The sequence below is a fragment of the Erithacus rubecula genome (assembly GCF_903797595.1).
Source record: "Erithacus rubecula genome assembly, chromosome: 2".
Lineage (NCBI taxonomy): Eukaryota > Metazoa > Chordata > Aves > Passeriformes > Muscicapidae > Erithacus > Erithacus rubecula.
This window is the reverse complement of record NC_136685.1, coordinates 90697359-90713212: the sequence shown is the minus strand read 5'-3', so window position 1 is coordinate 90713212 and position 15854 is coordinate 90697359. Positions and strand designations below refer to the sequence as shown.

The window sequence follows — 15854 nt, the reverse complement described above, 5'->3', positions numbered from 1 at the left end:
ATTTGTTAAAATATTTCAGAGAACAAGCCTATGCACTTCTAAGAAGTAAGTTTTCTTGACTTTTCTAGCTCCTTCTTAAAGCCTGAAAATGCTGCTCATTCAAGTCAACCTCTTCAAATCTATTTTTTTTTCTTTTATTCTTTTGTTTAAAAGAATACCTATACCACACAGAGAGAGAGAAAGAGTGGAAGAGATCTGCTCCCTGGAAAGAACTTACCTCTCCAATTAATGTATTAAAACATTCTACACTCGCTATTTGCCTGCAGGTATGTCAAATGAAAGAAGATTTCAGACATCTCCAGAAACAACTTCACTAAAAATAAGAATAGTAATAATAAAATAGCAACATAAAAACTCCTACCAACTAAGATGCCCCATGTGTTGTTACCTTTTTAGGTGTCAGGGAACATTTCTGTGGAATGTGCTGGTACAAGCTGAGAAATGCTGGGCAGCCTGTGCTGAGCTGCATTACTCTTGCAGGCCTCTTATATCTGCTTTATCAGATAATGTTCTGACAGATTTTTTACAAGCATGATTTTGTTTTCACTTCCTTCTTCCACGAATAATTGGAGGAATTGATTTAAAATCTCTCCTTCTATTGGAGAATATATTTTTTCTCTAAGTCTTTGCCTACTCTTGAATAAAAACCCTCTGAAACTGCTGATTTAGAGTTAGGTTGTTTTCAGGAGGAGTTAGCAGTCAGTCGGCCAGGCTTAGGAGCAAACTGAGGTCCTTGCTGGTTTAAAGCAGACCCTAAAACATCCTGAATCTGAGGCAGCTGTGCAACACCTGACCAGCACCACCGTTCATGTCCCCGCCGAATTAAAGACAAGATGCCGACGTGTCCTGCGCGGCTGCCTCAGCCCGCAGGTAACTGACACTGCCTCTTCCTCGGGGCGGCTCCGGCCCCTCTCGCTTCTCCATCTTCCCACCTTCCCTGCCATCTGTTCCCGCTGCTCCCGCAGCCTCCCCGCTCTCCTCCCGCCAGGGCCTGTCTGAGCAGACGGCTATGAGAGCCTCTGATGAGGTAGGCCTCAGGCCCCTCCATCACTCCTCGCCACGAGGAAAGCACCAGCTGTCTGGCTTCATTTGCATTTTCTCTCCAAAATAATGAAATTAGCCATGAGTATCCTGAGGTGATGCGAGACGCAAATTTAGGCTGGATGTGTCAGCGTGTGCCGGGGAGGGAGAAGGAAGGTCACGGAGGATGCTGGCAGCATTGAAATGGAGGGCAAGGCCTCTCCAGGCCCCGCCGCCCGGCAGGGACAGGCCTGCTGGGCCTGCCTCCCCTGCCCTCAGCCCACAGCGCCGCTCGGCAGGCCAGGCAGCCGGCCCGCACCCCTGCAGACACCGGGGAACATGAGGGCGGCCGGGCTCCCCAGGGCCGGCAGCCAGCTCCGGGCGCGGCCGGGCGCCGCTGCAGCCAGCAGGAGCCGTGCCGTGGCCGCGGCCGCCCGGCGCGCCTTCGCCGCCACGCGACTCTTGCTGATGATCTCCGTGTTCGCTCAGTCGGGGCTCGTCCCGGGTGCTGCTCAGCCATCCTCACCCCTGCTTCGCATTCGTGACCGTGTTTCTGAGTGTTTGCTGAAGTGCTTCACGCAGTACCGCAAACACATCTGAGCAGGCTCGAGCTCCGGCCTCGCAAGCTCTTGTTGTTCTGAGGACATCACTGCTTCTTCTTACTCGTTCCTTGAGGTAAACAATTGTTTACTGCATATAGGTTTATATAGATTGCAATTATTTCTAAAGCGTACAGGGTAGCTGGCTTTTCGCACTCTGCTGTTTCTTTGCCTTAATTATTCTCCAGTGATAAAGGTTCTTTGGATTTCTAAGACAGTTCTTTAAGACAACTCTAGAATATCATTGCCTAGATGAAGAGTTAAAATATTTAGCAAAAAAAAGGCATTTTGAAAAAAAATTAAAATATATTAACTTTATTAATGGACATATTTTCTCAGGTAAGATTATGAATTAGTTCGTGTACGTAAACAACTTCTTTTGAGAGAATATTGTGGAATATTCTTTGAAAGTAGAATTTTTGTTTCGAAAAAAATTGTGTTGCCACAACTAGACTCTATAACAGACTTACCAAAACCTAATCAGTGCACTCTGATTTTGCTATCAAATGCTCACATTAAAGTCTTCATGAAAACAAAGGATTAGCTATGCAAATAAAATAAAAAGGTCCCAGCTGCCTGAACAGATTTGGTCACTCATGACATCTTCAGGCTAGGTGCTTGGTGAGCAGACTGTGAAGCTGCACTTCCTCTTGATCATATGGAAAGATCAACAGTTTCCTCACAGGTTTTTTTGTCTTCTCATATGACAGTCTAGGCTTTCTACCTAAGGCTGGTTTACAGGTCATGAGGTCTTGGGCTGAGGGCCACCAAAACAAGACTGTTCTCTACATGGTCTAATGTGTGCTGGTGTGCACCCATTGGGTAATAATTTCATGAGCAACTGGCTGTGCCTATCAACATACAGGTTGGGACCAACAGGTTGGTGTGTGTTGACACCACAGGTTTTATAGCAGCCATATGTTATGTGCTATCAGGATGCATGCTCACATTGTCCAAGAGACAGTGGGAAGGTCTGGTTATACAATGGACCAGCTTGAAAAAGAGGGTACATTTCAGGAACTGCCAGGTTTGTGGCATTTTTGTAGGTTCTTGATCTTCATCTTGAGGAGGAAGGTTCTTTTTCCACTTTGTTAATATGCAAATTTTACCTGTACTCCGTAGGCAGTGGAGATGTGTATTTAAGTGGGGAGAAGGCACTCAGTTGCAGCTGATCAGATTAAGATTTTCCCTTATATGTTTAGAATTTAAACATAAAAATATATTATGTGGTTTGAGTATAATTTCACTTGTTCTGCACTAATTGTCAGGTTTCAGTGATATCTTCAGCTTTAGCTAATTCCTCACTTTCATCTTCAAGCATATTGTACTTTTTTTATCTGTTCTGTCCTATCACTTTTCTCCACCTGTACTTAAAGAGTAAACAAAGTCAGAAAGAGCCAACATGATCTTGTCTAGATTTTGTTGTCTTCCCTTTACTCTGAAGTGAGAACAGATGCCATAACATTGGGACAAGATATTTTCAAGTTCATGGGAGTTTCCAGAGGTTAGGGCAATGCAGGTTTAGCTTTTGAAGTGCAGCATAACTCTTGCCAAGAGTGCATCTACAGGGGTTCTCAGCTATACTCCAGACTTTTTTAAAAATTTATTTAATCATCAGACAGAATATTTTGTGGGGTGGTAAACAGACAATGGGAATTCTCTATTATGCCAGTCTTGTCCAAATCCAAGTAAAATTACCTTCCCAAATTTCTTACTGTATTGCAGTCTGGTTCTCGCCGCTTCTTTCTATCACAAGTTGTTTTACCAAACACAACAGTGGCTTAGATCTCTCCAGTGCTTACTCACCACTTAAAATGATTCACCTTGCCTGACAGCTCTTCATGTCAGTCAAAAGTCTGGGTCAGTCACTTATCAATTGACCCTGTGTTAAAGGCAGGCCCTCATTTCAACACCCGTCAATAGCAGCTTTTGATGCATTTTCAGCCAAGGCTGTTTGAGTGGACCTATTTGTAAGCTAGCATGTATGGACTTTAAAGAAATGGAAACATTGATAAAACTCTGAAAGCAGTTTGGTGTCTGATTTTTTGGTATTTAATACATAGATATTCTTTTTGTCTTTGTCTGGAGGACAATTCTCATTACACCAATATCACTGGGAGATGTGCTGATAGTGAGAAATGCAGCAAGTCTGACCAATGTACACAGCTAAAGCCCTTGCTAATCTCACATCCCTTTTCTAATACAAATGAACACAAATAAAAGGCTGGTCTCTTGTACTTTGCTAATGTGGAAGGAGAACCTTTTGATTATTAGCTGCAGTTACCATGAGCTCCCAACCTGGGATGGTGTCTACGCTTCTCCTTCTGAGGTGTTAATCACAAATCTGCCAATCCTGTCCCACTTACAAGACAAGGAAAGAAATGTGAACATGTAAAAATTCACAGAGGGGCCCAGGAAAATTTCCCTGACACACTCCTGCTGTGACACCACAGCAATTGAAGAAGGCCTGTCATTTGGTTGTCAACCTTTGACCTCAGCCAGACATATTTTGAAATGATGTGAAAAGAATTGCTGTGCTGTACGGCTGGCTCCTTACAGCTTTGCATGTCTGTCCTTGATGTCAGTCAAAAGTAGTTAACTGGCACCCATGGAGTCTAAAAAAAAAAAGCTCCTTTAAAATATCAGTAATGACTTCTGTTAGCAAGACTAGCTCTTGTCAAGTAATGACTTTATGACATAAGGTATTGTTTATCTAGGCATCGTTCTCTTACTTGCATTTTAATGAGCCTAATTAATAATAAGTTAGAAGTCCTCAGCTATTTCTTCACAGCTGGACCATATGCACTAATTACACTGAGTGTGCAAACTTAGGCTAATCCCTTCGTCAAAAGAAATATTTTAATTTAAAAAACCTCAATGTACTTTTTTTTCACCTGATTGCTAAAGATGTAAGCTTTTCATTCTGGCAAATTTGCACAGAATCAAAGTAAACCTGGGAGTGGGAGAATTCTATAATTTATAATTTTTCTAGTGGTAGGCTTCATTCTTAAAATAATTGAGAAAGATCATTCAAGAGCAAAGAGGTGTCAGGTTCATTTCAGATGTGCGTTAGGTTCCATAAAAGTAAGGGATAATAATTTTTAAGTTGAAGGATAATCACCAGTCTCTACGAAGAGATCCTTCCTGAATAGCAGTATAAAGGATAAATATACTTTGGTGCAAATAAGTTTGGAGTGTTTCTATTCTGGAAGTGCAACAGAATACATAATATCAATTCCCTAAAAGTGATGAGACACTATTAGTTCCAGTCTAATAATGATAATGTAGTCAATATTAGAACAAGTATTACTATTTGAAAATAGGCAGGGTGATTTTGCCACAAATGTGTACATTTGCAAACTAATGAAATACAATAATTTTTAATAATAATAATTACTAGGTCTTTTCTTATATGGAACTTGCTTGACTGATATATTTGTGTTTGATTCTTTTTTCAACCAAAGAAAGACCATACAATACTTTTACAAATCTTGGGCAAGGAATGTAGCTATACAGCTGTCCACAGATCATAACAAGGCACATAAGGAGCTGGAATCAGGAATTACAGTTACCTTTAGACTGATTCAACCACTATGTACGATCATAAAGAACCCTGATATCAAAAGAGTAGTGGTATTAGGGATCCAGTTACTAAGAAAGGGTTATTAAATAAAAATTCAGTATTCAAATCCTGTTGGCAGATATGAAAATGGCCAGTTGACAGATGTCCACATTTCCATCTCCATACCAGTTCAAAGTCACATTTATCTGTCTCCACAGGAAAAGCAGAAACCAATGAAGCACCTTGGATGGCAGCACTGTTCCTCCCTTTGACCTTCCTTGGTTTTTTCCCAGTTCCAGGCTGTTGTTTGAGTGGGGTTGGCATTCTGACTGAAGAACAATGTCGGTGGCTCTTCTGCCTCTTCTGTGTTTTGCCTGTAAGGCTTCTTCTTGAATTGAGCAGTGGCAAGTTTTCCTCTGCAGCCTCAATAGCTGTGTGTGTGTAGATACGTGAGCATGTGCCTTGGGAACATGTTCTTAGTATCAGATTCTGCTGATTGAACCAGCAACTCTTATCCCAAAGAAAGTATTTCCCTATTTTCCAAAGGAATTCAACGTGATCACACGTGAAGCCACCACAGAGCTGAAAAATCATCCCTTAACTATCATCCCTCCTCCTTCGTATCTTCAGCTCTTACCAGTGTGCCAGATCCAAAACAGCTTCAGTTCTTTCAATCAGCTCCCCAATAACTTCAGCCTCAGCATCCAGCTGCATTCTTTCTTAGCAGCTATTCTGTGTGCCTGAGCCCAAATGTCTGTCCTTAGAAAATTACACTGCCATGCATAGCTAGCAGCACTATGAGCTGAGGTATCCACAGGTATCCTATTTATTGGAATATGGTTTTCAGTGGTAGAACTCGAACAAGTAAATTAGGATGAGCAAATGTTGCTAGCAGAAGGGAAAAAACTTTGGTCATAAAGTAAATTTACAATATGTGCACATTGAAAAGCTCTTTTCTAAAGTTTGGTTATAAAGGAATCCCACATTGACAAGACTTTTTTCCCAACAAATATGACATGAGGCTGTTATCTCAAGTGCACATAAAGAATATGAGGCCTTTCAGGAAAGGAAAAAGTGATCCAATGTCATGAAATTTGGTGTGCCAGACAGAGACCCAGTTTTAGCCTGGAAACTCACTGATGTGGAACAAAAAGCAGTTATTTGTGGAATTTCTGACCCATGGGCTGGTGAAGGCCACATTTGCATAATTCGCATATAGTTCAGAGGTCTATGAAGGTATTTCAGTTTTGGGGGTTTGGGGTTCTTTATATGTATACAGACACAAAAACTATATGAATTAATTTTTTTTTTCTTTCATCTTTTTGTTCTGTTCCTACCACCTAAATTTTGGGGCTTTCACTGCAGGAAAGGAACTGATGTAAGCAGGTGACCATAGGTTGACACCCTTTCCTCAGCACCAGTCCTGACATTGCTCTTGCCATAATGGTTTATGCTATTGTTCATTTTAGGTTCATTTTAGCTATTTCAGAGAATTTTAGGTTCCTCTTAGCCATTTCAGAGAATTTCAACAATTCCAGCCTATATCTTAGGAGGCTGCTTGGCCATGTAACAGATTTTTTCCAATAAGATTTTTTTCTGATGTGCCCAATCTAAATTTTCCATTTCTTATTTTCATCCCAGTAGTCCTTGCTGAACTTTACTGTACTTTTATATAAATCTTTATTCGTTCTGGTTTATCCACCCCACAGACTGTTAGCTCATCCTGCCTTACTTTTTGTTTAACTAAGCATTCACTTCGTATCTTCAGACCTTTCAACCTTTGTTTCAGTGAAGTGCTACTAACCTTTCAAATATTGCCTTTGTAAATATAACAGTTTTTTCATAATGAGTTACCCCAAGCAGAGCAGTTTGCATGAAAATTTAATAATGATGCTTTATCTTCTATTTAGAAAAACAGTCACAGTCGAAGAATATTTTTCACCAAACTCTAACAAGCTATTCTGTAATTTGGAACAGAGCAAAACTTTCCAGGAGTGCAATTAATTGAGTTTGAGGTTTTTATTCTGCGTAGTTCCCTTGGAAATCTGAATGCTATTGATTACTTGTCTAACTTGTAGTATTTCCTGGTTCTTATCAGACAAACAGGGTGAGTACTCCAGACAATCTCCCCTCTTTCAGTTAAGCACTTAGAGTCTAATCCTTTGAGTCTGTCTCTCCATGCACTGAAACCCTCTGCCTGCTCTATGCAGCCCCTTCCTCTATGAGCAGACCTCACTGCCCTAAAAGGCAATGTGCTGCTGGTATAGACATTTTTCAGAAAAGAGAGTTCTCCCTTCCTGTTTGATATTGGCCTATGGTCACTTTCTTTCTTTTGGAGATGCACATTTTTGGAGTATCTGCAATACATCTGAGAGAAGTCCTTGGTGCCAGGGTGAGCTCTGGAGCCACATTCTGTCAGCTCCACTGACCTTAATGAAACCTAGTGCTGAGCAGAAAAAGGCAGAAAGGACTCTGAGCTGAAGCTGAAGTTCAGGTAAACTTCCTTCTTAAAGAACCTGCTGTGTTCAGGGCCTGACCCAAAGCTTCTGGAAATCAGCTTGCTTTCCTTTTTGATGCTATTATGTGTGGCAGCACAGGAACTCCAGTCCTGAACCAAAGCACAGGCAGAAAGAGACTAACTGTACCTAAATTACCTTCTCCGTACTTAATTTATGCTGATGCTAAAGTTTGTTCTCTCAGGACCTTCCAAATATAGACACGAACCCCTGTTTCCTTTGGAAAGCTGAGAATGTCTCCCCTCCAGAAGGTTAGTGCTCCAGTTTATAACCTTGATATATTGTCTGATCCTAACCTTGTTATTTAATTAAGTCTGGGCTCCAGAGCGGTGCTAATACCGTGCTCAGTGAAGATGAGGACATTGCTCTGCTTTTTTCCAGTGAAACTAGCAGCGTAAGGATGAGTGTTTAAACACAATGCTCATTATCAGCCACAGGAATTACTTTTAGTGTTATAAAGCCTTTTATTCTTCTTTGATTCCCATAAAAAAAGATTCAGCTAATTTAGGTACCTACACAATTATTTCTAGCAGTGATTAATGGATTAATCTAACCATATGGAATTAGCGTATTAGTCTCAATATTGCATCAGATGTCAGATAATTTTTCTGGTTTAGGGATTGGAGAGTTCATAGAACTGTTCTGGGAGTAGGGAAAGGGTTTTTTCCCCTTTTTTCTGTTTTCTTGTCATCATTTTTTGTTTAGGCTTTGGATTTTCTCTTAGTACAGAGTGCTATTTTTGGATCATGCTTCAAGCCTTACCTCTCTTCTCAGACCCATCATACAGATTTTTCCAGGGACTATAAGATCCCTGTTAAGAGCTACAGGAAGGCCTTTTCATGTATTGTTCCACTCTTTTTTGCCATTTATGACCCTTTAAAATGACATGAAATAGGTTAGCTGAAGGTTGCTGACATATCCAGCATTTACTATGGCTAGATAAACCTGCTTTATGTATAGTGGCAAGTTGTTTTGTGGTTTTTTTAAAGGAGCTATTTGATGTTGATCAGATCTTTTAAATGATAGAAGTGGTCCCAGTGGAGATGGATTAGTAAGCAGAGGGTAGATGAGGCAAACTGCAATTTACCACATGGTCTGTGTAATTTATCACACAAACGCCTCTGACACATACATGGTACGTGTGTATCCTGCAAGTTTGATTGTGTTGTGCTTATCTACTTACTAAAGATGTTGGCCAGCCTTCTCCCAGTCCTGGAAAAAAAAAGGCTAAGTTGCACTGGAAGTTTGCTACTATGTGATCTACAAAGAATGGTGTAATAATGAAAATACTTAAAGCAGAAGTTCTTTGTGCTGAGTATCACCACAAAATTTATATTAAGACAGATGCTGAAAATAAGGCTCTAACCCTCAGATTAGATATGAATGCACAAGGAAGAAAAATATAACCTTAAGAACCTGACACAGGTTAATTTAATCAGAAAATACTCTATGTCTACACAACCTAAAGGCAGTGCTGCACAGAGGTATCTATGCTAGCTAATGCATAGAGATGTATTTTTTGTGGTCTGCAGATAACTGCATGGATATTAATGAGATTCAGTCATTTGTGCTAGAGGCAACATTTCTCCTAGATCATTTCATTTGTTCCATATTGTTATCTAGTGCTGCATCAAAAGGGTTTAGTTTGCTGGAGTTTCTTCAAAAATTACATCGTGAAAACAGTGCAGGCCTCATGCTGTGTGCACCTGATAATGTTCTGCACCATCAGTAATTCCTACAACACTTTGTCCTGTTATGAAAACACTGAACCAGAATCAATTCTTTCATAGAAAGAGCCTATTGTTTAAAAAAATAACACATATATGCTATTTTTTTTTTCTTCTGGGACTATAGATCCCATATATAGCTCTTTGAACAATGAGATTACCAGTAAATTGTGAATAGTCACTTCTTCTTGCTTATATTTTAAATGAAAAATAAATTCTATATATGTAAAGACAATAGTGCTTACATGAAGGAAAACATGAGAATAAGATACAAGTTTAAAGACAGATTTTCAGTGATGACATAAATCAGAAAAGGATTCATAATATTTTGTTCTTTGTTAACATTGCCTGATTATTGATTGCAAATGTTTGTATGTGCAGCAAGGAGGAAATCCTTGGATGAAATCCTAGGATTAAAAAGATAAAAGACTTTTATTCGCTGAGATTTGACTAAAGGGATAACACCCAAGACAGATCAAAATGAAACAGCTTGGAAAATGCATGAATTATTACAATTATTTAAATGCTAAAAAATGCAGTGGCCAAACAGAGGATGACTCCCAAAACCTCAGTGGAGATAGACAACAAGATTTTTTAGTCCTACCTGTGTGTACTTGAGCAATAAGTTATATAAATTGCTGCACGTTGTTCTATTTTAAAGGAAGTAAATTTCACATAATCCTCGTTTTCAATGTTGCAAACCATGGGAGAGCTGGATTTTGAGAAAAAATTCAGAATGAATTTTGCTTTCTGGAATATTACAAAAATGGTGTACGCTGGTCACCATAACTGGATTCAACTTGAGGTTTCTGCATAAGCCAAAAGATAGATTCCTTTATGAAAATATATTTTAGTAATAGTGGTAGAGCTTGGACTAAATGCTTCTCAAGAGGGACCCCAGAAAAATAAAACCCTGGGCAATTCTACCTTTACAATCCAAGTTCCTTGCAATAGCTTGGATGAATAGTGATATTTAGGTCTGGTCATATTTATTAGCTGTTTTTTTACTAGCCATTCTGGCTGGTTCTGTAGTTATCTTTTCAGTTGCAGTATGGTTGCTGATAAACTGGTACTTAAGAAACTTACTAGAGTTGCCAGAGGAAGCTTGTGACATGCTGTAAGTTTAATTATGTTCAATTCATTAACACAATTAGAGCTGTGAACAAATCTATCGACACAGCCAGAATCACTTAGAAACAGCTAGTAAGTCATAGATTACAGGGACTTGTTCCCCATCCCTACATGTCGAGCATGATTCCCTGGCAAAATACATCAGTCAGTCATTTGGGAACATAGATTTGATGCCAGAGGTTTCCTCTTTTCCCCGGATTAGATTAGTCATGTTTCAGCAGAAAGGCCTAATAATGAAAAACTACCTGAAAGCAAAGTCCTTAATGTGCACTGACATCATGTAGTTGTGAATGATTCCTTTGCTGGATTTACCTAATGATCTGTTTGTTGATATGGGGGAGATGCATTTCAGGCACAGTACTTGATCAAAATCAGAATTCACACATATTTTGGGGGAGCCCCTGTGAGAGCTTTAGTTTTCTTATGAGCCTGCACTTGTAGCTAAGTCAGTGAATTGACTGATAGGGTATTCAAGGGGAAATGTATAGGAGAGTTCTAAGGAGAAAAAAAAAAAAATCTTCCTGAAATTTCTGCTTTGTACATTTACCTCAGCACCAATCCACTTGCAAAACTCCCAAAAATTTCTGCAAGGTCAGAACACTCTTTGTGAAAGTCTTTAGATGCCATTGAAACTTCAGCTACTTCCCAGCAACCTGATTGTGCTTGGACAGGATTGCTTATAAATCCCCTGGTTGTTTTCCCAGGCCCACTGTGATAAGTGAATCAAGCAGATGGAAGGAACTTACATCAAGTAATATTTGGGCTTTCTTCCCCAGTCTGCAACTTCATTCCTCTGCTTTTCCTCCACCTCACAGGTTAAGGTATTTAAGGAAGTGAGCTAAGGAGGAAAGTTTATCTTCAATTTTGATTGTGAAAATCTTGTGTGAAGGATCCCTTCTAATCACACATTTGAGAAATATGTTAAGGTCAAGTCTGTGTAGTACCATTGATTGTTGAATGGCCACAGTTTTGCAATTTACAGATGATGAAAGAATCAGGTGCTTATTGATATTTTTATTTTATTTTTTTTTTAAATATAGTTTTAAAAGCTCTTTCACTTGAATTTCGGGGTCTGGAATAGTCTGAGATGAAATAGTAAGTTTCACACAGGTTTGCTTTTATCAGGCAGCTAGGAACAGTCTAAAATTCCTAGCCACTGGAAAATCTACTTACAGAGGTGTGTAGTGAGGCATTGCAGGAGTAAAAATCATATAAACCTTTTGTAGGCACTTACAATATGCTAATTGCAGAGATGTATATAATAATATAATAGAACTGTCTGATCTACCTTAATTGCACTATTAAAAACATATATACTGTACATACACTATTTCACCAGCAATCCACAGAGCACCTGAGGGCTTTTAGTAGCCGTCATAAAAATAATAATAAAGTATGTAAAGGATAAGCTACCATGAAAATTGCAGTGGAAAATGATGACCTGTGTATTTTGAGATGAAGTATCTTACATGTATGTTAGGGTGTTACTTATATTCACTGAACAGTTTATTGAAAAGATGCATTTGGGGGTTAGGTAACCTGGTGGGTTAATGCACAGGCTTTTACATCAGAGGACTGAAGCCAAATGTGATTTTGGCAGTAAGTGGTTTGGGTCTTGGTAGGTTCCACTTTTTAATTAATCTTTCAAGCAGCAAAAATATGGTGGAATTTGGTGTAGCTAATCAGAATCCTGTACAGGAGGAATCCAGGGTAGGTGTATCTGAGGCCACAAAAGAGGTTGCAATGGAAAAGCTGAACTGCAATCTGATCAATTACGCCTTTAATGTTATTAAGCAAATAAAAAATAATTCACTGAGTTGCTGCTATGAGCATTACTCCAGAGCCAGTAATGGCCTGGTGATAACAGGAAGCCCTTCTTAGCATTAACTGAGAGACTTGAGAACGTGATTATCTGTAATTACACACATTTCTCACTGTGCAGCTCTAGGAAGAGGTCCCAAGCCAACCTCAGTGCCCAAACTAGGAAGCAAAGCCATACTTTGTCCACACCATCTCTGTTTGGCACTGCACTGCACTGTGCTTTGTTGGACACACCTGCTTAATTTGTTCTTCAGGAATTTCTTCTACAGCACTGAAATGCACCAGTGTAAATCAGTGGTGACTTCAGATCTGGTTTCTTTTAAAACCAGAAAGCTAAAAATGCTTCACATTTGTGAACAAACCAGAGCTTTCAATCTGTAATTATGCTTTTTACTGTCTTAACTCTAATATTTTTCTTCCCATTAGCTTTGTGCTTCGATCTGTCAGTGCATAACAGCAGAAAGTCACTGTGGATCTCCCATTGCCTTAGCTATGGTATGAACCTTCCCTCTTGTGATCAGGGATACAGCTCTGCCCCTGGCTGCCCAAATTCAGGCTAACCAGCCTCTTGCCTACAGCACAGGAACTGTGTCTGCTTGGAGTTTGCCTCAGCAGAGTGGCTGAGACCAACTCGCATGCACAGAAGCTGATTGATGAAGCATGATGCATCCCTTAATTAAGCAGAAGCTACTAATAAAAATGAACTTACTGGATGATTTGTGTGATTCTTGCAAGGCAGCCATATGTGCTGCTCACTGGTAGTGGGAAAGGGTGGTATGCAGCTGATGCTGGGAAACTACAAAAGAGGAAACTTGTTAAGGGAGGCAGTTTGGGTGCTGTCACTATTCAGGGCAGTCCATAATTAATGCCCTCCTCGCTTCTCCTTGTTTCTGTGATAAGTTGTCCTTTCCTCTCTCTCTGCACCCTCTCAGCATTAGTCCTTGCCGTCGCTGCTGCTCCCACAACTGCATCTATTTTTACTTCTTTAGCTGTGACTGCAGCATTTGGGGGGGGGGGGGGGGGGAAATAAAATTCCTTGAATCTGCACATCTGTTCTCCTTTCCGTGAGCCATAAGCATGTGTGTGTTTGTCTCAGCAAACCTTCACAACAGTCGGGGTCCAGATGCCTCTTCCTGTGCTTCTCTACAACACTTCACTACAGCATTTTCCAAGGGAGCTGGAATGGGAGCACACTTGATGCACGGAATCAGGAGGAGGCTCCTGGAAGTCCTTCTCTGTGCCATTGGCCACCTGCAGCTGCCTTTCCTAAGTATGCTGCTCACCTCTAAGATCCAAAGTGGTTTCAGTAAGGTGGTACAACCTTGTAGAGTTGAATTGCCAACTAATCAGCTAAGTAACAGCCTAGAGGTCAGGATGTTGTAAAAACATGGCAACACTTTCTTGGTTACTGTCCATGATCCGCAAGAATTCCTGCTGCGCACCAGAGATACGAGCGCAGAATTTAAAGGGAGAAGTGATGTGTGACGCTCGTATCCTCAAGCTCCCCACTCCATATGTCTGAGAATTAAAATATTCCTTCCAGATGTGCATTCCTCTAACAGGCTGAAGAAAACTGACTCTTTCACCTCATTTGCTTGGGGGACATGATCACATCTTCATGCGAATAAATGCGCTTTTTCTGCAATTGTCTGCAGTAAAAGACAGCAAAGAAATCTCTTCTTCAATATTTTTTATTAAAAAGCAAGCTGGAAATGAGTGGCAGGAGCTGTGTAAGAAGATGTGAATTTAGCACAAGACAAGAAATGGTGTCCTTAATACATGTGTTAACAGGCCTTTCATTCTGCAGGGCACACCTAGGAGTGCAACTGCAATGCTCAGTTTTCAATGCCATGTTTGAGAGAGATGTGGTCATAAAAAAGGGAAAACAAATGGTCAGAAGTCTAAATGGCAGCAAAATGAAAGAACTGAGATTCTTTGATATAAAAAAATTAAAATAGCAGTGATGCATAGGAGTCATCTTTCCATTTGTAAAAGGCACTTGATTAAAAAAAAAAAAGGAATAAACTTTTTTCCATGTCCTTGGTCTATGAAACGAAAAATAGCACGATTAGACTGGAGCAGTGTTGATTCAGAGTTAAGCATTAGGAAAAACTTTCAAACAACAAGGATAGTTAAACACCAGAATAGATTGCCTAGGGATGTTTTGGAATCGCGGTGATTGGAGCTTTATAAGAACAGGTTAGACAAACATCTGTCAGGAATGATTTAGGTATAGTTGATCTTGCCTTGGGGTAGGGGGATGAACTAGACGACCTCTAAAGGTTCCTTTCAGCCCTGTTATGATTCTTTAAAAAAATAAAGGAAATGATTGCATGTAGAATTGGATTTGGCACCTTTTAGTAAATCTCATTGTTTCTGCTTTTCTGTTGTTCGCTTTGCAGCTCAGCCATGCTGGGGACTCCAGGTTCCAACAAGAATCTTAAAAGGCTGTTTGATGCCAAACAGTGCTCTTGTTCTTTTACACTGTTACATTTAATTAGGGTTTCTAATTAATCTTCTCTGTGTATTACACTATATCCAGCCATCAATGTTAATAAAATCTTTGCTTAGTTTAAAGATTTTCTGAAAGTTTTCATTTGGAAAGTGAGACCATCTGGCCTCTCTACCTCACTAGGATTAGATTCTGGGTAAGGCATACTCCATCTGTTTCTGAGATTCATGTACATATTACACAGGAATGTGTGTTGGGGTAAGGCTAAGGAGGGATTTCATTGAAAGGATAACTAAGATACAGTCAGATCTGTCTAGAGAATCTCTTTGATATTCTTATGCAAAAAATTAGCAAGCATCCTTTTCAATATGTTCTTAACATCTCTTCAGAGATGGGTTATTTTTTGCTTCCCATTGTGTGAGATGAAGTCCTCCACTGAGAATATACTTCAATCCTGAGCATATGTAGCACAAAATATTGAAATGGTAAACCCTGTTTGGTAATCACTGAGGGTCCCAGGAAAGATTGCTCAGCCTACCCTAGTGTCACTGAGGAGTCCCTGACTGAGGACTGTGGAACTGTGGAACTGTGCTCCTGGCCAACAGTATGGCAGTGTAGGACAAGCCCATATATTTAAACACAGTTTGTGAGCTAGGATGAGCCTGATCCCACCTCCTTCCTAACTCCTTCAGATCTTCTTAGCATCCACATACAATGTCTGGTGTTTTTAAATAGTCAAATCGAATGCCTTGGTTTACCGAACTAATTCTATATCTGATTTGGTATTGAACCACAGACTATACATTGATATCTAACAGGAATATCTCTTTTCCAGGTCAATTTTACTCAAATTTGCTTGCCACATTCTATGGCCTGTATCATCAGAAAAATGCAACAAGCTGTTGGATTCTCATCCTTCTTGACTGAAACCCACTGAGCAAAGAGCTTTTCAAAATAAAACCACTTCATTAGAAATTGCTGTGAGTATGTGGAATTTTTTCCTCTTCTTTAGCATGTCCTGGTTTT

General features: G+C 39.9%; 1 long non-coding RNA gene across 1 annotated transcript; it reads left to right on the top strand.

Annotated features, from left to right (window-relative positions):
* Nucleotides 1-1456: 1456 nt before the first annotated feature.
* LOC306798235 lies at nt 1457-15805 on the top strand. The gene is made up of 3 exons (XR_013773305.1): nt 1457-1695; nt 5475-5548; nt 15664-15805. It is a non-coding gene; the product is annotated as an uncharacterized lncRNA (long non-coding RNA).
* Nucleotides 15806-15854: the final 49 nt, after the last annotated feature.